The following is a 26942-nucleotide window of genomic DNA, read 5'->3' on the forward strand; positions in this document are numbered from 1 at the left end:
CCTGTAAAAAAAGAAAGTAGGACATCAAGTAAATGGAAGATTAGATTAGAAAATAAAATCTCCAGGCTTAGATCAGATGCTAGTAAATTGAAAGATATGAAAGACAAGAAGCTGAAAAATGAAAACACCAAACAGTATCTGATCCAAAAATACCACCTAGATTCAAGGAAAATTAGAGAAGTCCTGGAAATAATAAAGCAGCAAATAATAGCAGTGTCAAAGAAGATTAGCACGTATGAAGCCAGAATCACACAACACAGGCAGAATCTCCAATTCCAGTCCAATCAGAGACGTTTCTACCAAAGCATAGAAGGAGAAACTGCAAGAAACATAGAAACACCAAATAAAGAAGAATGAGTGCAATTCTGGGGGAAATTATGGGACAATCCAATAGATTATAATAAAAAAGCAGGCTGGATGAAAGAGGTCAAAAAATGTAACCAACAAATGCAAGATCTAATAATAACACCAGAATTAATAAGTGAAAGAGCAAAGAAAATTAAAAATTGGACTGCGCCAGGGGACGATGAACTGCATGGCTTTTGGCTTAAACACCTAACAAGCCGTCATAAACAATGATCAAAACAGTTCAATCACATTTTGCAAGGAGGTGATATTGAACAATGGCTAACAACTGGGAAAACTCATCTCATCATGAAAGACCCAGCAAAAGGTGCAGTTCCAAGTAATTATAGACCGATAACCTGTCTGCCAACCATGTTCAAATTATTAACTGGAATAATAGCAGATGAAGTGATGCAACACTTATTGACTAACAAACAGCTTCCAGTTGAACAGAAAGGAAATTGCCCGAACACCAGAGGCACAAAAGACTAGCTGCTGATTGACAAAATGATTTCAGAAAACTGCAAGAGACGAAAAACCAATCTAAGTGTTGCATGAAATGACTACAAGAAAGCCTTTGATTCATTATCTCACACATGGATACTAAAATGTTTAGAAACAACTGGTGTCAGCAAAAACATTCAGATATTTATTTTTTAAAAAGCAATGAGCATGTGGAGTACACAGTTAACAATCAATGGCGAGACACTTGGACAGGTTAACATTAGAAGAGGCATTTTCCAAGGGGACTCACTATCCCCTCTGTTGTTTGTTGGTTGTGACTCCTTGGCTTTGGAACACGCTCTCCGAAGAGTTTCGCTGTACTCCCTCCTTAACTTTTTTTTTTAAACTATTAAAAACACATCTTTTTAAAGAGGTTTTTACATGTTTTATCTGCTACTTATATCTGGTAGGTTCTTTAGTATTTATTTATTTATTTGAGAATTATATATTTATTTTAAATATTTCTGTGCTGCCCAAAACTTGCATCTCTGGGTGGTTTACAATGAAAATCATTTAAAACATCAAATCATTTAACATTTAAAATCTTTAAAAGATTTAAAAAAACATTTAAAACATTTAAAACCCAGTATTAAAAAATTTAAAACTATAAATCTTATTAAAAGCCTTGGTGAATAAATGTGTCTTCAGTGCCTTTTAAAAAGTTGCCAGAGATGGGGAGGCTCTTATCTCAACTGGGGGCACATGCCAAAGTCCAGGGGTAGCAACAGAGTGGGCCCGTTCCTGAGTAGCCACCAGACGGGTTGGCAGAAACCTCAGACGAACCTCTCCAGATGATCTTAACAGGTGGTGGGGCTCATGGAAAAGAAGATGTACTCTTAAATACCCAGGGCCTAAGCTGTTTAGGGCTTCATAGGTAATAACCAGCACCTTGTATTTTGTCCAGAAATGAATCGGCAGCCAGTGTAGTTTTTTTCAACACCAGAGAAATATGGTCTCTCCTAGATGACCCAGAGACCAACCTGGCCACCGCATTCTGTACTAACTGAAGTTTCTGGACTATGTACAAAGGCAGCCCCACATAGAGCGTATTGCAGTAATCCAGCCTAGAGGTTACCAGAATATGTACCACCGTTTTGAGGTCGTTCATCTCAAGAAACAGACACAGCTGGTGTATCAGCCAAAGCCAATAGTTCTCAGTTTTTAGCTTTTTAAATAACTTTTTTTTGAAACTTTAAAAAATTGTAATGTTAATTGTCGTCTTAACCTGGGCTTTTGTTTAATTGTATTAGTCTCTGTTTTATTAATGTTGTGAGCTGCCCCGAGCAGTAGTGTACTGGAGGGGTGAGGTATAAATATTTCAAATATATAAATAAATAAACATTACTATCATGGCAGGTCAAAAGTTAAGTAAGTTCATTCCATCCCTGCTATTTTGCATTTTAAAGCAGACTTTTGTCAAGGCAACCTCTCTCTGTTATTATTACTCCTTGAATGATAAGCACTGGGATTGACCTTCAAAAGAGATTTAAATAGGTCTTATCCGAAAAACAGTCTGTGAACATCTATAAACTAATACACTGCCTTTTACACCTTCCTTTCTGAGGTGTAAAAAGGCTTCACATCAAAGTCAGCACGGGACTTACAATAATGGATTTCAAAGTCAAAAATCTAATGCAAATCTCAGTATTTGCTTATAGACACTTTGAAGTCTCAACAGATTAAGTTTAGAAGTATTTTCATAGATGGTATCTATGTAATCTAACACAGATGATTTCAGGAACTGAGTTGATGTTTCCAGTTGATAGTTCATCTGCACAGCACCAACGAAGCCAAAATGAAATGCATTTGTTGTTTAATTTATTTATTTTTTGTATATGTATGTATGTATGTGTGTGTGTATATATATATATATAAATTGAATGGAACTTAAATATATATATATATATATATATATATATTTAAGTTCCATTCAATTTATAGCACAACACCCAGGGTTTATAAATAATATTCTGGCTCCATGGAAAGGTCTTTATCTCTGCAGGGTAAAAAAAAAAAAAGGCAGATGTGTGGGATAAAGGAGTTCCATCTCTGTTAAGCTTATATAGGGTAATTGACTTTGTTAAAGGACATTTAGGTGTTGTTTGATTTACATCTGGTGTCGGCTTAATGCATCAACCACGTAAGGTTCCACTTGTTTAAATATTTCATTTTAAAAGGTGCAGTAAGCTCATAACTTCATCAGCATCCACCCTTCCCTGACTGAAATGGATTCTCTAGTTTAATCTATTACACCCATGACTTGAAGTAAATGAAGTCTTCACCTCTCTTCCTGACAAGGGAATGGAGGCTGTCATATTACTTATTCCCATCAAAGTTATACAGAGGAGTGGGCAAAACTCCCTCTGTAGATCTGTATATATCTCCCCTTTCATTTTCTTAAAGAGCCCCCCCCCCCAAAAAAAACCCTGCAAAAACAAGAATTTTTTAAAAACTGAAAGTGAAAAACGGCAACCTGACGTACTTGAAACATTCTTGCTTCTTTATTTTTCTTATCAGCATTTCACTTTTAAGAAAGAAAACTGTTTGTTCTCCTTCCAGGTTTGATTTCTGTTTATTTGTTAAGATGTTCTGCCATATGAAACTGCCCTTTACGGAGGGCTGTGGGTGATCTTGGTCAGTCGCTGTTCACTGGCAGCCCCTTTCTGAGACCCCAGGACAAGGGTCTTTCCCAGCCTGTGCCTTTTAGCTGGAGAAACTGAAGAACGCACCAGGGACCTTGTGCATCCAAACATTACTATGGATTGCCATCAAAACATGCTGTTCATCCCTACTTCCCTGCAATATTTTAGAAACTGGAAATGTTCAGGGTAGCTACAGGCACATATGCCTACAATTTTATACGTATAATTTATAATCTTATCTAAAAACAACAACAAAGGGGTGCAGCTGGGAACTGGAACAAAACATTACATCTCCCCATTTCTAATGCCCAACTGACTCAAGCAGGTCGATTCCATCCCTGCTCTCCCTTGCCGTTGTTCTGGGTTTTGTTTGATTTTTTTTCATTTGATTCTGCATTCAACATTCCGTGACTCTTGCAGTCCACTGCGCATGTTCAGTCCTCATCAGGCTAAGGTGTTTGTTGTTGTTGTTTAAAGAGCGGAGGGGGGGTGTCCTTTACCTTTTCCTTTTAATGTACAAGCTCATTTACTTCTACATATTTAGGGAGTCCCCCGTGTAGGTAGAAACAATTTTGTTTCCAAACTGATAGACACACAACTACAGGTGAAACTCGGAAAATTAGAATATCGTGCAAAAGTCCATTAATTTCAATAATGCAAATTAAAAGGTGAAACTGATATATGAGACAGACGCATTACATGCAAAGCGAGATAAGTCAAGCCTTAATTTGTTATAATTGTGATGATCATGGTGTACAGCTCATGGAACCAAGAAGACAAGGATTGTAGAACAGAACAATATCGGACCTCTGAAAAGTATACAGTGTACTGTGCTTGATTGGCCAGCAAACTCGCCTGACCTGACCCCATAGAGAATCTATGGGGCATTGCCGAGAGAAGGATGAGAGACATGAGACCAAACAATGCAGAAGAGCTGAAGGCCGCTAATGAAGCATCCTGATCTTCCATAACACCTCATCAGTGCCACAGGCTGATAGCATCCATGCCACACCGCATGGAGGCAGTAATTGCTGCAAAAGGGGCCCAAACCAAGTACTGAATACCTATGCATGCTTATACTTTTCAGAGGTCCGATATTGCTCTATTCTACAATCCTTGTCTTCTTGGTTCCATGTAATATTCTAATTTTCTGGGATTGTGGATTTGGGGTTTTCATGAGCTGTACGCCATGATCATCACAATTATAACAAATTAAGGCTTGACTTATCTCGCTTTGCATGTAATGCGTCTGTCTCATATATCAGTTTCACCTTTTAATTTGCATTACTGAAATTAATGGACTTTTGCACGATATTCTAATTTTCCGAGTTTCACCTATATAGCCCTATCGAGACATTGAGCTGTATGGATGTACAGATGTCTATACACTGTGTTTGTGTGAGTGACTGTATCTGTGTTCATGTGGAAAGTGAACCTGGGGACAAGTTCTTCAAGTGCATCGAACAATAGGAAGCTGACTGCTGTAACTGTGTTCAGCCTAACATGCCAGTAACTGTATGCCATACACTTGTTGTACGAGTGTTGAAATTAACATGTGAATAAGACTAAAGTCTGAATAGGGCTTACGTGGGTTCACTGTTAGGGCATATGATATGATGGTGATGCTTTGGGGGGAAGAAATGCATGTTAGAAAATATGCAGGGCTGCCACCCCAAACAACTGAATCATATTGAGTTTTCCCATCTCCCTGCATAATGTGTAGAAGGGGCTGGGCCCGCCTTCCCCAACTATGAAAAAAATTGACCTCAGCCATTCAAGAATTCCTGATTAGGGCTGCCCATTAAACCAGATCTCGGGTATCCCCACCCAGCCATATGTTTCAATTCCAGCACTCTAATGTTGTGCCCTGCTTATGCTGCCACCTGGAGAGATTGTGCTTGTGAACATACATCTTTGTAGCTTTGTTTTCAGGGAGCAAAGAGACAGAGTGGGAAGAGGGCAAATTTTATTAATTTTTATTGTTATGTATAGCATCTTTTTTATTAATGTGAGCCACCCCAAGCAGTAGTGTACCGGAGGGGTGGTTATTTCAGTATTTTGGATCATTACATTGACAAAGGATGCTGTAGCTGACATACTGGCATTATTAAACACACAGTGGAACTTAACGTTTGCACAGTTGCACAAGAGAAGTGTTGTGCAAGCACACAAAGGCACCAATGGGGATGCACAATAGTAGTTCAGCAACAGTTGTAGAGCAAAGGCAGAGGTGCACCTAGGTAATTTTGGAGCCTGGAAAATAAGGCCTTTGGAGCCCACCCACCCTCCTCTGTAAATTAAGCATCATCGTGCTCGGCCAGGTGACCACACCACCTGGGAAAGACTAAAGAGGATTTGGGAGGCTCCAAGGGCTATGGAGGCCCTGGACTTCGTCCCCAAAGTCCAGGGGTAAGAGCGCCTCTGAGCAAAGGTTGCCTACACCTGCTGTAGCCCTGGCATGCAACTCAATCTGTGCAATTTTGGTGCTTTGTGCAGCTGCAGAAACATTATGTTCCACATGCATAATGTTATACAATAAGACCATTCTCATGACCAAAACTAGGTTGGCCTGGGAGGAAGGGAAGCACCTAGCTCCCTTCCTCGAGATGACCCAAAGCTGCCATCACCACTGCAGCTTGCGTGCCCACATGACCGATGCACAAGTCTATTACTGACCTTCACTTCCTAAAGGAGAAAGGAAATGGAGTATTATTGATGGGCCATGGGTTGGGGTATGTCTGTGTATGTATATAAAATAAAACAAGCATTTTGTTTCAAAGCCTCTATGTGATTAGTAAAATGCCTATAAATGATTAATAAGCCATCAAGGCTTTTAATATCGCTTTAACTTGTGTTTTATTTACTTGCAATTTGCTACAAAAGAAATGTTTATGCAACAATATGAGATGATGCATATTTATCATGGGCTGCAGGTTAATATGTGATACCGGGGAACTATGGGGGGAGGGAAGAGGGTAGACCTGACCTGACTGCTAAGTAGATGTATAAGAATTCCATTTTTCTGTATTTAATTTAGGATTTGTTTTATTATCATTTAGGTGCATCAGTTCAATGGTTTCTTCCTAACTTTCTTCTTTGCTTCCATAATCTCTTCATTCATTGGGTTCTTTTGTTGTTGTTACTTTCTAAACTTTGGATTTTTACTTTTTGGGTGGTCTCATTTGTATGCATTTTCTTTTGTTCAGATGTTTTGCATATTGATCAAACTGTTCAATCCCTCCCAGCCTTGAAGAAACATCTTAAAACACATTTGTTTCAGGTAGCAGATACTTGATTTTATCGTCTGTTTCCTCCCCCTCCTTTCTTATTTCATTTCTCTTTTCTTTTCCCTCTCTTTTTAATATTGTGTTATTTATTAGATTGTAAACTCTTTGACAGGGTCTTGTGGGCTTTTAAAAATATTTTAATAACACCTTGTTAATAAAGGTGCTTAATACTTAACCAATATTATCGTGAACCTTCCTAATACCTAAGTACTAAACAATGAAAACTGAAATGTAGCCATTTATTTAAGAATTCCTGAGTGTGGAGAAAAGGTGAGAATTTACCAAGAATTACTTATTCTCAGGAGGTACAAAAATGCTTCTGCTGCAGGCTAACATGAAATCTTACCATGGCATTTATATTGCATTGGTCAAGTTCAGATGTAATGCAAAACCAGATTTAAATGGGGCAAGGGTTGGAACTTCATTACATCTGAATTTGTGCAACTGCAATTTTGAGCCAAAAGTAGCCTCCGGTTTGCCTTTGCAAACTCCAATTTGGCAAACTACAAATTCCCTGATCCTTGTCAGGGAATTGGCCTATATCAAGTGTGTGTACCTAAGTTTAGGGACCAAGGGTAGATTGGGAATCCTGTTGGTGTATTGATCACCCCGCTGTCCAACAGAGTCCCTAACAGAGCTGAGAGACCAAGTTGCGGAGTTGTTGTTGTTGTTGTTGTTGTTGTTGTTGTTATTATTATTATTATTATTACTACTACTACTACTACTACATTTATATACCGCTCTTCCTCCAAAGAGCCCAGAGCGATGTACTACATACCTAAAGTTTCTCTTTCACAACAACCCTGTGAAGTAGGCTAGGATGAAAGAGAAGTGACTGGCCCACAGTCACCCAGCTAGTATTATGGCTGAATGGGGATTTGAACTCGGGTCTCCCCGGTCCCCGCACTCTAACCACTACACCACACTGGCATTGACATTGGTGTGGTCCAGGTTGTTGGTGGTGGGGGACTTCAATGTCCATTTCAGGACCAGGTTGTGAGGGGCAGCTCAGGAGTTCATAGCGGCCATGACAACTGTGGGCCTTTCCCAAGTGGTTTCTGGACTGACCTATGATGCAGGTCACATGCTTGACTTGGTCTTTTGCTCTGGTCAGGGTGGTGTTCTGTGGGTCATCTGTCATCTCCCCACTGTCACAGATGGATCACCATCTGGTTAAGGAAGGACTTGCAACCACAACCCACCTCTGCAGGGGTGAAGGGTCCATTAGGTTGGTCTTCCCAAAAAGCTTATTGAATCCTTAGGATTCCAAGAAGCCTTGGAAGGGGTTCAAGCTGGCTCTGTTAGTGATTCTATCAATGCTCTGGTACAATTATGGAATAATGAACTTACTAGAGTGGTAGACACAATCACTCCTAAGTGTCCTCTCAAAACTGCTTTAAAGTCAGCCCCATGTTATTCAGAAGAACTATGGAATCTGAAGTGGCGAGGTAGACAACTAGAGCACAAGTGGAGGAAGACAGCACAAATCCGACAGATTGCAACACAGAGCTCATTTGAAAATCTGTGCTCTGGTAGTGAAGAAGCACTGATCTTCACTGAAAAGATCACCAATATCTATGCTCGGGCAGCGAAGAAGCAGTTCTTTTTTGCCTGCATTGCTTCTTCAAATTCACGTCCAGCTGAGTTGTCTAGGGTTGTGAGGGGGCTAGTTCATGCCCCTCTACCTTGATTTTGAACTTGGAACCATTTGTCACTCACTATGATGCTTTTAACAACGTTTTTTGCAGATAAAATCTCTTGTATTCATGCTGAACTAGACTCCACCGTTACTGCAGAATCTATTGTAGAGGTGTCCAGCAACTCCACTTGTAGGATTGGATTGTTTCAGTTTCAGTTGGATTTCAGTTGGATTTCAGTTTCAGTTGGATTTCTTTCAGTTTGTTACTTCTGAGGATGTGGACAAACTCCTTCGGACTATACGCCCTACCACCTGCTCTCTTGATCCTTGCCCAACTTGGCCTATTTCATCTGGCAGTCATATTATTAGTGAGGGTCTAATAAATATCATAAATGCTTCCCTGAGGGAGGGCAGGATGCCTCCCTGTCATAAGGAGGCTATTAGTAGACCTTATTAGAAGAAACCTGCATTGGACCCCTCAGATTTTGCTTATTACAGATCTGTCTCTAATCTTTCTTGGTTGGGCAAGGTAACTGAGTGGGTCACTTAGCTCCAGGCAGTTTTGGAAGACACAGATTATCTAGGCTTATTCCAAACTGGCTTTTGGATGGGCTATGGGGTTGAGACTGCCTTGGTCAGCCTGATGGATGATCTCCAATTGGCTATCGACAGAGGGAGTGTGACTCTGCTGATCCTTTTGGATCTCTTGGTGGCTTTTGATACCATTGACCATGGTATCCTGCTGGATCACTTGAAGGAGGTGGCATTGGGTGGCACTGTTCTACAGTGATTCCATTCCTACTTCTCTGGCAGATTCCAGGTGGTGTCACTTGGAGACTGATTTCCTCAAAGTGAGAGATAAAGTGGGGAGTCCCACAAGGCTCCACACTGTTTCCAAAGCTTATTAACATCTACATTAAGCCACTGGGAGAGATTGTCAGGAGGTTTGGTCTGGGATGCTATCAATATGCGGATGACACCCAGATCTATTTCTCTGTACCAAATTCATCAGGAAATGGTGTGATACCCACCCACCCCAAGTTCCTGCTTGGAGACAATAATGGGCTGGAAGAGTGATAACACGCTGAAGCTGAATCCAAACACGATGGAGGTACTGTCTGTAGAGGGGTCAGAAGCCAAGAGATGGTTTAGATCTGCCTGTTCTGGATGGGGTTACACTCTCCCCTGAAAGATTAGGTCCATATTCTGGGAGTTCTCCTGGATTCCAAACTCTCCCTGGTTTTTCAGGTTGAGGCTGTGGCCAGGAGTGCTTTTTATCAGCTTCGACTGATATGCCAGATACATCCATTTCGGGAGACAAATTATCTTAAAACAGTGGTACATATTCTGGTAACCAATAGGCTTGACTACTGTAATGCACTCTACGTAGGGCTGCTTTTGTATGTAGTTCAGGAACGATAGCTGGTACAGAATGCAGCAGCCAGATTGGTCTCAGGGTTTATCCAAAGGGACCATATAATACCCATTCTAAAAGAACTGCATTGGCTGCCGTTATGTTTCCAAAAGGAATACAAAGTGCTGGTTCAGGGGCGTAACTATAATAGGGCAAGGGGAGACAGTTGTCTGGGGGGCCCCTGCCTTGGGCCCCCCCAGAGGCAAGTCACATGACTGACTTCTCCAGCCACGCAGCCGCCAGGGCTTCTTCAGTTGTAGTCTTCCTCTGAAATTGATGTGAGTGTTAAGACCTGGAGCTACCAGAACAGCATGTCTTTCTCTAGTACCATTAAATGACTTGCATCGTCCACAATTTACAAAACCTTTTTAAAAATAGTTTAGGATGGTGTTCTATTGTGGCACATGGGATATATATATATATTTACTTCAGTGAGGGGGGTGCATTTGGGCCCACTACAACCTTGCTGCACCCCCTGCACTGGTTATTATCTATAAAGCCCTCAATGGCTTGGGTCCAGGGTACTTAAGAGAGCGCCTTCTGTCATGCACCCTGTCACCTATTAAGATCATTTGGAGAGGTCCAGTTACAGTTGCCGCCAACTCATTTGGTGGCAACAAAGGACCAAGCCTTTTCTGTGGCTCCCTGGGGCTTTGGAACGCGCTGCGCTCCTTGCTGAAATAAGAGCATCTCCTTCTCTGTTTGTTTTTAGGAGGACCCTTAAGATGTACCTGTTTCCCTAGGCTTTCCACTGAAATTGAAATTTTAATATTTTTTTATTTATTGAGATTTTTATCTGTTTTATGAATTGTAACTGTTTTATATTGTTTTTCTATTACGCCTTACCTTGAACACTGCCTGGAGATTTCTATATCAGGTGGTATAGAAATTCAATAAACAATAATAATGTGAACCTTCAGTTTGCAGTAAGGTTTGCCACCAAGACCTGAGGTTTGGCCCCTGAAGTGTTACGTCCAAACCCAGACACCGCCATAACCACAGTTTCATGCAATTTTTGAAGCTGCAATCATAGAAAGAGCAGTGTAGACCCACCTGGGATCATGCCTGCTCCATGCCTGTGTCGCTTCTCGCTGGCTGCCTCTCTGAGCACCAGCCTGACTCCTCCTGTCCCCGACCCAGCTAGCAATTACCCAGCAACAGGGATGCTGACACATCCCTTCCCAAGCTTGTCAGCCTATCAAGCAGCAAAGTCAAACATGGGCATGCCCTCTTCCCACTCCACCCCCTGCTCCCTCCTACTGGCATGCAGGAGGGAAAGGGGATGGGATGGCAATGATTTATGTTCCCAAGCACAAACACTCCAGGTGGCAATATAAGCAGGGCACCCCAACATAGCAGTGGGACGAGAACATATGGCGGGGGGGTACCTGGTGTTGGGTTTTAAAGGGAGCCCCAACCAGGGATTCTTGAGTAACCAAGTTCTATTTTTTGCACATAAAGGTTGGGGCAGGGGGGCCCAGAGTGTGATTTGGTCTGCATGGACTGCTTTGCTGGGGTGAGCTCTCACAAGAGCATTCTAGGTCACAGTGACCTAGACCCACCCCCAGATACTTTGTCCTCTCTCATATACATATTCCCTCCTAGGAAGCCATCATGTTCCTTTCTGTTTCCTGATTAGCAGGGGAATAGTGCTCCCCAAGCCTCCCCGCCAAAAAACCTCATTCTTGTGTGGGGCTATTTTGGTGCAGGCCTCTTTGGTGAGCAATGATGCCATCGCTGTCAGAAGAAGTGCTGGAATGGCATGGTATTTAAAGAGATTTAAATGCCCTTTCCATGCCGAGGATGGGTGGACCATTCTGAAAATGCACGATTTCACTTGGCACGCCCACATCAAGATTGTGGGTAATTGCAGCTGCTCTGCTGGTGAGCTGACGCTTTGCCCACAGTCTAGCCATGGAGCTTGCTGGGATCTGCGTCAGTGGCCAAGGAGCAGGGAGCGGCTCCCCTCTCCTGAAACTGGAAATTGCTGGACCACGGCTGGATGAATGTCTGTGGTGTGATTCATGGTTTCAAATTGAAACCGTGCGTTCAGCAACCTCCCGTTTCATGTTGCATGTGAATGTGACTATTATATTGCATTATACAACTTTGTGGACAATGCAGCACTCACCATATCCTTCCTCTTTTGTACGTCCTGTTTATTGTGCAAGTACTAACCAAGAGGCCTAGAATCGCTAAAGGCTGTCCAACAGGAATTGAGGTTGCAGGGCTGTCCTCACAAAGTTGTTGTACCAGCAGCTAGCAGAGGAGATGATGTAGTGGAACTGCCTGCTCTGCCTCTTCCTGGATCTGGCTCTGATCCAGACATGCATTTTTTGCTTACTCTTATCTCCTGAGCATTGCTGATGGAGAGGAGGCTCCAGGTGGCCAGATGGATGCTATGTCACAGGTTCTGGGCTTGAGCTCATTATCGCCACTACCAAATGGATGCCATAACAGTGGTTCAGGGAATGGACCCATTGTTGCCATAGCTCCAGAGACCTGGAGCGAGAAGGCAGGTTTTAGAGTTGGGATCACTGCAAGAGCATTGTGCCTTGCAGAGATGAATCAAGCAGGAATTCATCAGGTGCATCTCTAGCAAGCGATTGGGGAAGCTACACTTCTTGAACTTCTTCTTGAATTCACTTCTGAATTTCTAAATGATGTGACCTCCCTCTCTTTCTCTCTCTGTGTTTGAAAATTGTACCTTTGTAATTTACAGAGTGTTAAGATGTTTAAGCCACTTCATCTTGGTCCCTCAAGTTATGGTCATAACAATCCTGTCAGTTATATTAGGCTGAGAGACCATGGCTAATCCAAACTCACCCAGTTGAACTAGAACCAGGGTTGAAAGCCCTATTCAGCCCCAAAACTCACTGGTTCAAGTGAGGAGGACTCATGATTTGTTCTGACCAAGTACTATGATGATCTTTGCAGCAGCTTATACATTGAACACAATTTCCAAGATTACCATCAAGAAGGTGGTTCTCAGTCTGGTTTCCAACCTGGCTTTGGGAATGAAACTCTGATTTTACTCTAGTGCATATCTAGGAGAAACTAGACAGTGGGGGAACATGCCTGTTGATTCTGTAGCACTTCTCAGCATCTTTTACTATAACTGAGCATGGTATCCCTCTGGGGAGCCTTGCAAGGATGAAGTTAGGAGACTATGAGGCTATTCTCACACACAGTGGAAACCAGGCTAGAGGAGCCCAGCCCAGTTTCCACAGTGCGTGAGAACCACCGGGAGCTATGTGGCTCCTGGCAACAGTGTGGCAGCAAACCTTTTAGGGTAGCCTGCCACTTAACCCAGGTTTTGGGTTATAGTTAGTTGATCATGTGTCACCTCAGTGCGGTGCCACGCCTCATCAACTCATGACTAGACCCCCGACAGGGAGGCTACAAGGCTCCCCAGAATGTCCTGCACACTCGTGCGGAGCATTCTGGGACTTCTGGAGACCAGGAGGCCCCCCCAACCCCACCTCCCCAACTAGATCCATGATGGAGCCAGTAATCATCTGGGCAGCCAATCCAGCTGCCCAAGGAGGGCTCCTTGCTCGTTTGTGGGGAGAGCAGGTTAAACCCACTCTCCACACAAACCCTATTCAGGCTCTACACACAGATCGTGTGTAGAGCCTTACTGTTTTGCAGGGGACATGCAGGGCAAACTCCAGAAGGTAGTGCTGAGGGACTCCTGCTTGGCACCTTGGAATGGGCCTATGCTACCCCCACAGGGCTCTATCTTGTCTCCTATGCTTTTCAATATATGTCTGAAAACATGAGGAGAGGTCAATTCAGGAGCTTGGCGTGGGTTGTCATCAGTATGCTAATGACATCCAGCTTCATATACCTGTGCCACCCCAACCTGGAGAAGTAGTAAATATCCTGAAGTGGTGTCTGGAGATGGTGAAGGACTGGATGTAGACTAACAAGCTGAAATTAAATCCAGGGGTGCCAGATACCCCTCTGGTCAGAACTGCTGATTCAACAGTGATATACTGAAAGAGCAAGCAGGGGGGCTAGGGAATACAATTGGGGAATATTGCTAGAATGTATGTTTTGTAGGAAGTGTGTGTGCGAGTTGTTCTCAGGCAGAGGCAATCAACTGGAAAAGTACCTGAATCCCCATGCAGTTTAGCTTAGGCCAGGCTGACACTGCACGTGTTTAGTTTAATTTGATTGATTTGATTTGATTTAAGTGTTTAAGTTCACAGTGGGGATTTTAGACACTCCCACAGGATTATCCCTAGAATCTTCTGACATTACCAAGTAACAGCCTGTTCTGGATAGAGCTGGACTCCTCTTGCAGGAGCAGAGCTTGGAGTGCTCCTGGACTCAGCATTGTGCTTGGATATCCAGGTATATCCTGTGGCCCACAAGCCTTTGCTGAGCTTCGGCTGGTGCATCAGCTAAATCCGTTTCTGACCCAAACAGATCTGGCCACAGTTATCCATGCCCTTGTTACATCTAGACTGCTCTATTGTAATGTGCTCAACATGGGGCTGCCTTTGAAGACCATTTGGAAACTTCAGTTGGTCGAAAAATACTTGCGGGATTCTTGACTGGTGCGAGATGCATGGATCATATTACACCAGTGCTTTATGAGCTGCATTGGTTAGGGACTGTTTCTGGGCACCATTCACCCAAAGGATTCCCTTTGCCCACATGACTCCCTCTGACCCATAAGAAACCACAGGGAGTGTTTCCTGTGTGTGCTGCCACCATCTAAGCTTCACCTGGTGGTCACACAGGGAAAAGATTTATCTGTGGTGGTGCCCCTTGTTGTGGAATGCTTCCTCCCTCCTAATTTTCTGGTGCCTCCTAAAAACTCACTGATTCCAGCAAGTTTCCCCCATCATGTCACTAACATAGCTAGTGCATGGGAGGCCTGTCTGCATAGCTAGTGCATGGGGGTCCCCAGCACATGGGGTCCCTACCAGTGTTCCCTCTGTGGCCTGTGCACATGCACGCTCTCTCAAGTTTTTTGATGTCTGCTCAGTTAATTTTAGTTCCCGTGCAAATTGAATCAGGAAGGCCCCATTCTGAATGCACTTGCTGACACACTGCTTTGATACTTCTGCTCAGAACCAAACTCATTGTACACACATTTTAAAAAATAGAGAGAATACTGGCTACCACCCACCTGGGGTAGTGGAGGCCCAAGAGCAGCATGCACAAAGCCCCACTCAACCTCTGCCCCCTCTGCTGTCCACTTGCCTCCACTTCCATTGGCTGCTGCCTCTCCTCGCCCTGCCTGCGAACTGCCTCTTTCCTTCTCCTTCTCTTCTGCCCACATGTGCTGTTTTCCAGCAATTCCTGCTTCTGCATGTGGGAGAAGCAGAGGACGAGGAGGCAGGAGGTGGGCGGGTGGAAGCATGAAGGAGCAGGAAAGGTGGAGCAGCAGAAGTAGGGGTGAGGCACAGCCCTGAGGGGGCAGAAAGGCCCCGAAGGGTGGCTGGGCCTGTGCTCCAGGAACACCCTGGAACACCAGTAGCTCTGCTCCTGTATCGTGTTTAGTTAGAGCATTTTTTTAATTATTGCTTTGAGCTCTCTCAGTGTTCTACTGCACTTTTATTGTAATAAGTTGTTTCTATTACGCTTTTAAGAGTGATTTATGTTTTGCAAGATGCCTTGGAACTTTTAAGTGAAAGGCAGATTAAAAAAATTAAAAAATAATACCATGTCACCACCTTTGACACAGATATGAAAGCATAAGGAATATAAGTAGTGAATTCATAATTCAACATTAATTTGAATAGCTATGCTCAGTTGCATTCTGCAGCTTCAAAAACTTTCTGTATACACTTTATATGTCTACTTTACTGTTTATATGCATAAAAGCTACAATAAAGAGATTTTCCCCCCAAAGCAAAGCTTTATACATACAACTGGGACTTAAAGGATCAGATTTTACAACCTGTTCTTTCCAAGCTGATTTCTAACGACAAGCATAATAGCACCATTCAGGCAAATGGAAATCCCAACAAGTCCTGTTTTAACTTGGAGGCAGTCCTTTGCCCACAACATGCTTATGGGTAGGGCAGGACAGAAATCCAGCTTTTGAATCCTCTTGCATACTCCCAGCAGGCATGTAACCAAGAGCTCGGCTTGGATTGTTCTTCATAAGCTATGATCCTGAGGACCCATGTGGCCGTTCATAATGGGTTGCATGCTGGAGATCAAAAGAAGGCCTGACACAATGGGCACAGTTTTTGCTTTACAACACCACTAAGAACCAAGAGCCAAACAGTTTGTATGCTAAGAACAGATTATGCCTTGAAAGGTAGGGAGGAATTCTGCACATAAATAAAATAATAACACACTATAGTGTCTTTTGAAAGAGTCTGGTATATAATGGCCAGTCCCTCTCATGTGTCTGTGTTTTCAGGGCCAGCTCTAGAAAAAATAGCCCTAAGATAAATGCACATGCACACACACACACACACACACACACACACACACAATGGTTGCCAGGTTTTGTTACTTCTGCAAGTTCAGCTCTGCGCCCCCTTCAAGTAGGCGCCCTGGGCAACTGCCCAGATTGCCCATCCCTAAGGCTGGCCCTGAGGAGAGATTGTCTTGTGATAGTGAGCATGAACTGTTTCCTTTGCTAAGCAGGGTCCACCTGGGTTTGCATTTGGATGGGTGGCTACATATGAGCATATGCCCTGTAGGGGATGGGGCCATAGCTCAGTGGAAGAGGATGCTTGCAGAAGGTTCCAGTTTCACTCCCTGGCATCGCCACATTAATTCCCTGGCAGCTCCAAGTAGACTCCTGCCTGAATCCTAGGAGAGCCAGTGCCAGTCAGTGTAAACAATACTGAGCTAAATGGACCAGTGGTCTGATGTGGTATGTGGCAGCTTTCTGTGCTTGTGTGTGTGTGTCTGTGTAATGCTGGCATAAGGAATGGATTTTTACTCATCAGTATCCCAGTGCTGAACCCCAAATTAGAAAAAAAACACAGCAGCACCCGAAATGAAAATAAAAACAATATCAAACAATAAAAATGAAACAAACTGATAAAACATACAGCAGGGGGAAAACCAGCAGTGTTAAAAGCTTGGGAGAACAAAAAGGGAGATTAGATAGCTAGACAGCTAGATGCATTAGAGAGTAATAGCAAAATATAGGTTCCCTCTAAGGAGGGGAAGATGGAACTGGGGATAAACAAGTAAATGATGTGTTGATTTTCAAGGCCTAGGTAAAATGGGGCAGAAGGCCCTGACCTTTGTGCTCACTTATGTCACCTCAGAATTTGAGGGGACATGGGGCCTCAGCAGGGCCCAGTGACAGGGTGGCCTTCACACATCAGAATCTTCCCCAAAAAGAACTAGAAAGGCCCTTTTAAGATCAGATAAAGAAAGATCAGTGTGGTAAGACTGCACCTGTCTAAGGAGAACCATTCTCAGGACCAGACCAGACTAGACATGGCACCAAACCAATGGCGGCTCAAGATTTCTTGTGTGCCTGAGGCAGCACATTGAATATTGCCCACCTTGCATGCACCCTGGTGGGACCAGGATGGCCTCTTGCTACCTTACTGGCACCGCAATAATCTGCTGCCTGAAGCAACCATGTCACATCACCTCCCCTCATGGAAGGGTCACCCCTCCACATCACTCTCCACTTGGGAGTTTTTAAAACTTTAAAGTAACTGGGAGCCAGTTGGGAGGGAGCCCAACTGGGAGCCAGCTAGGAGCCCAATCCAGCACTGCATTGCAGATATTGTAAGAGGCATTTGACCCTTTCCCACTGCACTTTTCACCTCCCTTCACCAACCCTGTTCCTGTTCGTGCCACTGCTGCCACCTACCAGTAAGCCCCTCAATATACTCATTCACTCCCACCACCACCTATGAATGGCATGGCAAAATGCAGTAGCTGATGGTAAGGGTGGGACAGAGGGAGGCGATAAATTAGCACAGATGTGGTTCATTGCCACTCTCTTCTCTCTACCCCAGCCACCTTGTGCTGCTTTCTATCACCCACCGCAACATTAACCCTTGGTGAATAGGCTGGTCATTCACCTGGCTCCCCACCCAGATGAAGAACTGACTTGCATGCCTGGGGTTATCGCAGTGGTTGGCAAAAGAAGGTGAAGTGAGGTGGTCGGTTTGAGGAGAGTGGAGCAGGAATCCCACTCCTGTCCGAATATGAATATGAATACAACGAATATGACGGAATACGACAAATATTCGAATACGACGAATATCAGCCACTACTGGCAAGATGAGGGTGGATTTCAGCTCCTGCAGCAAATTGCACCTTCAGGGACCCATATAACAGCTTTGGGGAGGAAATAATTTTTTATGAGAAAGCAGCATGGAGGATTAGGCTTAGATACTCCCTACCTCCATCATTCAGTCCCAAACCACGTCAAGGCTTTGCAAGATTGTAGTTTTAAGTTTTTTGTGTTGCTGTTTTAAACTTGCTCAAACTAATATAAAAATTACTGTGCTTAATATCACAAGTTGTTTGGCCCTCAAAAGTAAGCCAAAGTGTTGTCTACTCAAAGAATTGCCTTCTGTGGGCTTCTGCTGGGCATTTGTGAAATATGAATCAAGTATTACCATGTTTCATATGCTTGCCTTGGCTATAAAACTTACAACAAATCAATCTTCTGCATTTTCCCTATGATTTCAGTCCAGGATTTCTTCCTTGCAGAGCTGGCAAACCTAAAGGGAGCGACATTCCAGCACAACTAGCCCTGTTGCATCTGTGCTTGTGTTATTAACTAGCTAATCAATTAATGTGTTCAGCACAATTTTAATCAGAATATGTCCCTGGATGCACATGAAGAGAAATAACAGAAACTATCAATATATATAAATACATCTGATTAAATGTCCATATCATATTTCTCACCTAAAGAATAATTTTCACTGCCAACTGCAGCCATCTGATGTAGGGCTAGTCATATAGTCAGATATCTCAGAAATTTCTCTCTTTCCCCCACCCTTCCAGCAGAATTGTACAGAAGAAGAAAAATAACAAAGACTCCAAGAGTTGAATGAACCAATGGAGCCGTGCAGTTTTAACAGAGTACCAACAAAAATATACTTCTTTATTGGATTTGACTTACCTTAAGTTTTAAATCAAACTCAAGCAATCAAATTTTCAAAGTCTGATCAGCTGAGAAATAAGGATATTAAATATGATTAAATGTGATTGCATTTGAGTGTGAGGACTATTCTTCCATTACTGCTTTGATTAAAAAAAGTAATCTGAGCTCTGAGGTAGAAAAGTTAAATGCAGGAGGAAAAGAAAAGAAGACTAAGTTTGCTTCCTTTTCGTGAGGGAGGGAGAAAACACATGATTTCCTCTGTGAGAAAATAGAATGGCTTCCATTCTCTTTACAAAATTGAAAGCAATTTTGGGTGAGGTTTCTGCAACTTACTACTTTTCATGCTTTTTTGCCACTGTGGAATGGGGGGTCATAGTTGAAAGAAAATTTAAAAATGCAGAAAAGATATGTGCCAGCAGGTACAGTAGCTCTCATTGTGAATAATTACTTACTGATCTCTAAAACCTTTACCCCGCCTTTCTGCATAGTAATACAATCAAGATGGCGTACAAAAGAGATTTCCATTTAAAACATAACATCAAACACATTTTTTTTTAAAAAAAATCTCACTTAAAGCATCAACAGATTAAAACACTCATCCCATAGGCAACAAATCCTGAACGGCTTGCCAGAGCAGAACAGTCTGCTCTGTTTAAAAGTAAGAGGGCAGCCAAGATGATCAAGGAACACTTTCCTTAGGAAGCTAGGCTACAGTATCTCAGGCTCTTTACTTTGGAAAAGAAGCGACTAAGGGGAGACATGATCAAGGCACGTAAAATTATGCATGGAGTGGAGAGAGTAGACAGAGAGAAATTTTTCTTCTTCTCTCACAAACCCTAGCTCAAGAGGCCATCCCATGAAACTGAAGCTTGGGAAATTTGAAACCGACAAGAGGAAGTACTTTTTCCCACAGCGCATAATTAATCTATGGAATTCTTTGCCATGGGATGTGGTGGTGGCCACCAGCTTGGACAGCTTTAAATTGGGCATAGACAAATTCGTGGAGGACAGGTCTATCAATGGCTACTAGTCTGGTGGCTGTGGGCCACCTCCAGCCTCAGAGGCATGATGCCTCTCAATACCAGTTGCAGGGGAGCAACAGCAGGAGAGACGGCATGCCCTCACCTCTTGCCTGTGGGCTGGACTAGATAGGCCCTGGCCCTGATCCAGCAGGGCTGTTCTTACGTAGGCAATGATGGGGTAGGCAGTAACAGGCCAAATTCTGCAGGTTCTTCCAGAATGTAGGTGGCAGAACAGAAAGGGCCCTGTCTCTCATGAGCATCCACCATAGCTCTAATGGCAGGGAAACATGGAGAAGGAGCTATATAGCAGCTTGGGCAGGAGTAGGCTAGAGTTCTCAGAAGTAGGGAAGAGATCTTGGTGATAGAGTGGGCAATGATATGGCAGAGTTTTCAAGAGTAGTGCAGAGTTCTCAATAGTAGGGCGGACAGTGGTGGGGTGTGGTTCTCAATAGTAAGGCCAATAGTAGCATGCTAGAATTCTTCATAGTAGTGTGGAGTTCTCAATAGTAGGGCAGACAGTAGTGGGGTAGAATTCTCAGTAGTAAGGTGAATAGTAGGCCAGAGTTCTCAGTAGTGGGATGGAGTTCTCAGCAGTAGGCAGTCTGTCTGAAGATCTCAATAGTAGTGATCTCAATAGAGATAAGATCTCAACAGTAGTGCAGGGTTCTCAGTAGTACGGCAGACAGTAGGATAAAGTTCTCAGTAGGGTGGAGTTCTCAGCAACAGGGCATACATTAATATAGATTTCTCAGTAGTAATAGAGTGGAGTTCTCAGTAGTAGGGCAGACTGTAGTAAAGCAGACAGTAGGACAGCATTCTCAGTAGTAGGGCAGACATTAGTATAGAGTAGGGATGTGCAAGCCCAGTTTGGGCAGTCCAAGTCCAAACCGGACTGGCCCTCCAAAGTGGGGTGTTGGAGTTAGAACTGAATCAGCCCCTGTTCTAAGAACCAGCTCACGGACCAGTTTGGGTATACTTGTAAAGGGGAATCCTTGAAGAATCCCCTTTACAAGAAAAAGGGACATCCCTAATGCCTATGCTAAAGGTGCAGGAGCAGAGGAGGGGAGAGAAAGGCACCTCTGTACCTTTAGAGGAGGCCACAGTGGAGGAGGCAGTGGAGAAACATTGGAGGTGGCAGGGGCAGGGATTCTGCCAAGCCCCCCACCGGCATCCCGAATGACAGCCCAGGCTTGCTGCAGCCCAGTTCGGACCTCCATGCACATGCAGAGGCCATTTTTGTGACCTGCACACATGCATGCAGGCCATTTGCATCACCATGCAATCAGCTGCCCCCCACCGCCTTCGATGTTTCTCCACCATGGCCTCTTCTAAAGGTATGGAGGCACCTTTCTCTCTCCATCCCTGCCTCCATGCCTTTAGCATAGGGATTAGGGATGCCCTTTTTACCTGTAAAGGGGAATCCTCAAGGAATTACAAGTAGATCCAAACTGGTCTGCAAGCCAGTTCAGCCTGGTTTGAGAGTCAAACCGAACCAGACCTGGTTCAAACAAACTCGGAATCGAGCCACATTGGTTCGAATTCAGTCCAGATTCAAACCGAACTGGCCAACCAGTTCCATGCACATCCCTAGTAAAGGGGGTAGGGCAGAGTTTTCAGTAGTCAGGCAGAGTTCTCAGTAGTAGGGCAGACAGTAGGATGGAGCTTTCAGTAGAATGGAGGAATTCCCTGTTGCAGCGCAGATTTCTCAGGCAGACTTTTAAGAAAAGAGTAGTAAAGATCTAATCCAATGCATGCAGAAATGTGACATAGACTTGCAAATAAGTAGTTGCCTGTGGCAAGTAAGGATCACTTCCAGGCAGGGAAATTTCACCCAACTGGAGGAGTTTGATAGATCCTAATTAATACATATAGGGCATCATAAGAATATAAGAAGATAAGAACACCCCTGCTGGATCAGGCCCAAGGCCCATCCAGTCCAGCATCCTGTCTCGCACAGTGGCCCACTAGATGCTGCTGGAAGCCACAGGCAGGAGCTGAGGGCATGCCCTCTCTCCTGCCATCACTCCCCTGCAACTGGTACTCAGAGGCATCCCGCCCCTGAGGCTGGATGTGGTCTTCAGCCCTCCAACCAGTAGCCGATGATAGACCTCTCCTCCAAAAAGTTATCCAAACCCCTCTTAAAGCCATCCAGGTTGGTGGCTGTCACCACATCTCGTGGCAAAGAATTCCACAAGTTGATTATGCGTTGTGTGAAAAAGTACTTCCGTTTGTTGGTCCTAGATTTACCAGCAATCAGTTTGATGGGATGACCCCTGGTTCTAGTGTTGTGTGAGAGGGAAAAGAATTTCTCTCTATCCACTTTCTCCAGACCATGCATGATTTTATAGACCACTATCATGTCTCCCCGCAGTCTTTTTTCTAAACTAAAAAGCCCCAGGTGTTGTAGCCTTGCCTCATAAGAAAGGTGCTCTAGGCCCCTGATCATCATGGTTGCCCTCTTCTGCACCTTTTCCAGTTCAACAATGTCCTTTTTTAGATGCGGTGACCAGAATTGAACGCAGTAGTCCAGGTGTGGTCACACCATCATTTTGTATAAGGGCATTATAATATTAGCCATTATATTTTGAATCCCCTTCCTAATTATCCCCAACATGGAATTGGCCTTTTTCATAGCTGCCGCACATTGAGTCAAGACTTTTAACGAGTCTTGTTAAGACCCCAACAACCCCAAGATCCCTCTCTTGGTCAGTCACCGACAGCTCAGATCCCATCAGTGTATACTTGAAGTTTTCGTCCCAATGCGATCACGTTACACTTACCAACATTGAACTGCATTTGCCATTTTGTCGCTTCTATCTGACTCAGTTCTTTAGCCTCCAATCCCGAAAAGCCTAGTTCAGGAACAGGTATATGCCCAGTATCCTCTACTGTGAAGACAGACACAAAGAACTCATTTAGCTTCTCTGCAACCTCCATATCCTCCTTAATAATCCCTTTCACTCCCTCATTGTCTAATGGTCCAACCGCCTCCTGCCTCCCTGGCAGGTTTCCTGCTTCTGATGTACTTAAAGAAATTTTTGTTATTCCCTTTGATATTTTTAGCTAAATGTTCCTCAAACTCTCTTTTTGCCTCCCTTATTGTCACCTTGCATTTCTTTTGCCAGAGTTTGTGTTTGCTTTATTTGGACAGGCCTTCCAGTTTCAGAAGGAAGTCTTCTTCCCTTTATGGCTTCCTTGACGGTACCTGTTAGCCATGCTGGCAGCCTCTTGAACTTAGTGGTACCTTTCCTCCTTTTAGGTATACAATCTAACTGGTTTTGAGTAAACTCCATGCACTCTGGAGCGAAGTGACTCTCCTGATTTTCCCTTTCAGCTTTCTTTTCACCATACTCCTCAATTTGGAGAAGTTTCCTCTTCTGAAGTTCAAAATGTCTGTGTTAGACTTCTTTGGTGATTCTCTCCCCGCTTGTATGCTGAATTTGATGGCACTATGGTCACTGTACCCTAAAGGGTCAATGACACTGACATCACGCACCAGGTCCTGGGTGCCACTCAGGATTAAGTCCAAGTTCGCCTTCTCTCTGGTTGGTTCCAAGAACAACTATTCTAGGGCACAGTCATTCATCATATCTAGAAATATGATCTCTTTGTCATTACCTGACTGTGAATTTACCCAATCTATGTGTGGGTAATTGAAGTCACTCATTATGACAACCCTGCCTCTCCTTGATGCCTCCCTGATTTCCTGCTGCTACTCCCAGTCACTGTCAGTGTTTTGATCTGGAGGCAATAGCATGTCCCCAGTAGCATGTTCCCTTTCAGGCCTTGTATTGTCACCCACAGGGTTTCTGTGGAGGTCTCCAGTCCACCTAGGTTTTCTAGCTTATTAGATTCTATCCCTTCTTTAACATACAGTGCTACTCCACATCCTAGGCACCCCTCCCTGTCCTTTCTATAGAGTTTATATCCAGGGATAACAATGTCCCACTGGTTCTCACTGTTCCACCATGTTTCTCTTATGACCACTATATCTATTTCTGCGTTAGCAACCAAGCACTCCAGCTCACCCATCTTGGCTCGGAGGCTTCTGGCATTGGCATATAAGCACCTATACACTGAATCTCTTCCCTGGTCTATGCTATCTTTCTTTTGACCACCTGGGCTAAGCTGGCACAGGCTCCTGTCTGCTCTTTATGCAGTTCTGCTCTGTCCCCTTCTGTTTTATCAGAATCCTTTGCACCCTTGCACTTTAAAGGATGGCTTTTGCCAAACCGGATACTGCCCAGCTCCTGTCGACTATTCCCCAGGCGTCATTTTAAAAGCTGCTCTGCAACCTTTTTGATTTTAAGCGCCAGCAGTCTGGTTCCATCTTGGTTCAAGTGCAGCCCGTCCGTTTTGTACAGGTCTTGCTTGCCTAACAAATCTAAACCCCTCCTCCCAGCACCAACGTCTCATCCACACATTGAAACCCCTCAGATCTGCCTGTCTCGCTGTACCTGCGCTTGGAACAGGTAGCATTTCTGAGAGATTTCCATGAGAAAAGTAGAGTAAAAAGAGTCACCAGCCAATGGGGGGCAGGTGGAGAGGGAACAGAGAGAGATAAATGGTAGTGCGTGGAACAGGTAGCATTTCTGAGAATGATACCTTGGGAGTCCTGGACTTCAATACGCTACCTATCAGCCTAAATTTGGTTTCCAGGACCTCCCGACTACATTTCCCTACATCGTTGGTGCTGACATGCACCACGACAGCTGTCTTCTCCCCAGTACTGCCTAAGAGCCTTTCTAGACACTGCGCGATGTCTGCAACCTTTGCACCAGGCAGGCAAGTCACTGTGCAGTCAACACGCGGGTCACAAACCCATCTCTCTATACCTCTAATGATTGAATCACCCATTACAAGGAGGCCCCCACCCACCGGAGGAGTATCCCCTGTGCGAGAGGATATGGGCTCAACATCCATGGAAGGGGTCCCTTCTAAAGGAGCATTTCCCTCTCCCTCAGACCATGACTTCTGCCCATGGGGCAAATAGTCATAAATGTGGCACTCTGTGCAATACACTGGGAAGTGCCCCCTCCCCTGCTGACTTTCTATCTTCATACTGCTTTTGTTGGCTGATTACAGTGTTTAGAGATAGTTTATTAGAAGGATAGGTCTCAGTTGTAATGGTGAGCTATTTAACTGTCCAAACAGCCTTTCCCAAGAATATGAGGGAGGGATTTGTACTTACGTTCTCTTCTCCACCAGGCTCCTTGTGATGACCAGGGCTTGTTCCAGGCTCCCCCGCACACTTCCCGCTAAACTCCTGCAAAACTCCAACATCCTGTTTGCTATCCCTGTCTGCTATGCTCTGTTCACTATGCTCTCAGGCCCCCACCTCTTATGTAGAGAATAGTCTTCCAACTGAGACACAGGATGTGATTCAAAGGAATGTCAAAGGAATGTGGGGCCTCCCCCAGCCCCAGCTGACTCCACCCCCTCCAGGCAGGGACAAACTAAAACACTAGAGTTTCCTAGCCCTGGCAAATAACAGAGAGAGAGAGAGAGAGAGAGAGAGAGAGAGAGAGAGAGAGAGAGAGAGAGAGAGAGAGAGAGAGACTAGGACTTATCCCTTAAAGAGAAACCAGCCCCTGAAAATCTCCCCTCCTCCTGTTAGTTAGTTTGAAGGGGGGAAAGGCTAGATGTTTAGAAAAGCTTGCTCACCTCCTGAACTGTGTCTGCTCTTCACAAAGTAGTCTTCCAACAGAGTAGTCTTCCAACCAATTATCTTTCACCTCGTGATCTACCACATATGTTCAGACTCCCAGAGAAATGTAATTATTTTTGGAAAAATGAAAACCACTGATATTATTGATAAGCCAAATAGTCATGTCTAGGAACTCTTCAGTTAAATGAATAAAAGGTAGCAGTTTGCTATCAGCATGGGGCACAATGCCTAGAGAAATCAGCATAGTTGTTGTACCTCCCTTCCATCCCCACCTTTGCAAATATACATAGAACCACCTACGCCATTATTGAGAACGGGAGGTCTCTACATACACCATATATCTGCATCCAGCCCTTTCTCTTACCAAGGTTCAGGTTACTCAGAATCAGAGCTTACATATACTCAGAGTTCATCCAGGCTTAGAGGAAGAGTAGGATTGCGGATATGGGAGGTGTGTGTGGATCTTCTGTTTCTGATTAGGACCCGGGGGTTGAGATGCATGAGCAATGAGGTAGAAGTGATACAACTACCAAGCCCAGTCTCTCCATGTGCAGGTTCTGTGCCTGTGCTAGGTTGAAAACCACCATAGATTTGTGGCATAAGTTACTGTTTTTACCTACTCTTCTGAGCTAGACAGGTCAATCAAAGCCACCAAGGTCCCTTTGTGATCTGACCTGGCAGAGCCAAAGTCAGAGACCTGGCAGACAGAATGGTGATCAGCAGAGGAGGTGTCCAGCAGTGCTAGCAAAATTAACATGAATCAGATGACTGAGTGCTGAGCAGCAGGGGAGCGGACCAGGAGGATGCTAAAACTAGAAGCTGGTCCATAGGATCGTTGCACTAGAAACTTCTAAGCAACAGCTTAGGATTTTTGAAGTCAGCTTGGTTGCCTTACCCTTCCTAATTTATTAGCTGGACCCTTATGCTGATGAGGTAAGCACTATGCCATCTGGTCTGACCTTGAACTTGGGTTGCTATTTCTGCTCTTGAAGTCTCAAGGTTGATCATGGCAGTCCAGAGCTGGTGGCTAAATCCAGGTGAGGCACATTAGCCTCCCCACAATTCTGCAGATTCCCTGGGTAGGGTGTCTTTCTGGGTTGTCATAATGAGTTTCCCCTCAAAGTGTCTTGATTGTCCCTGATGCTAGTATATGCTGAGGCTGATGGAGGAGGTCCTTCTCCAATTAGGAGTTCTTGACTGTAGGCACAGGCTGATGCTAACAATTACTGACACTGACAAATGAGTTTTGTTAAATCAGCCCTCAGGGACATATTTCTGGGTGGCACAGGGCACTTCTGTGGGAAGGAGAGCTTTTTATCAGCTTTGGCTGATATGTCAGCTAGGCCAATTTCTTTAG

The 26942-nt window shown here is 44.2% G+C and overlaps 2 long non-coding RNA genes across 2 annotated transcripts in view; one reads left to right on the forward strand and one right to left on the reverse strand.

The window, feature by feature from the left end:
- LOC128341293 (uncharacterized) overlaps positions 1-26942 on the reverse strand; it is a 56160-nt gene that overhangs the window by 20388 nt on the left and 8830 nt on the right. Inside the window, exons 2-3 of the long non-coding RNA XR_008314324.1 lie at positions 25582-25678; positions 18914-18963 (exon numbers count right to left, since the gene is read on the reverse strand). This is a non-coding gene — a long non-coding RNA (uncharacterized LOC128341293). The remainder of the gene's footprint in view (positions 1-18913; positions 18964-25581; positions 25679-26942) is intronic.
- The window catches only part of LOC128341292 (uncharacterized), a 50833-nt gene that overhangs the window by 6934 nt on the left and 16957 nt on the right, over positions 1-26942 (forward strand). The window lies entirely within an intron of this gene.

Source organism: Hemicordylus capensis, chromosome 1 (genome assembly GCF_027244095.1).
Source record: "Hemicordylus capensis ecotype Gifberg chromosome 1, rHemCap1.1.pri, whole genome shotgun sequence".
In the NCBI taxonomy this organism is placed as follows: Eukaryota; Metazoa; Chordata; class Lepidosauria; order Squamata; family Cordylidae; genus Hemicordylus; species Hemicordylus capensis.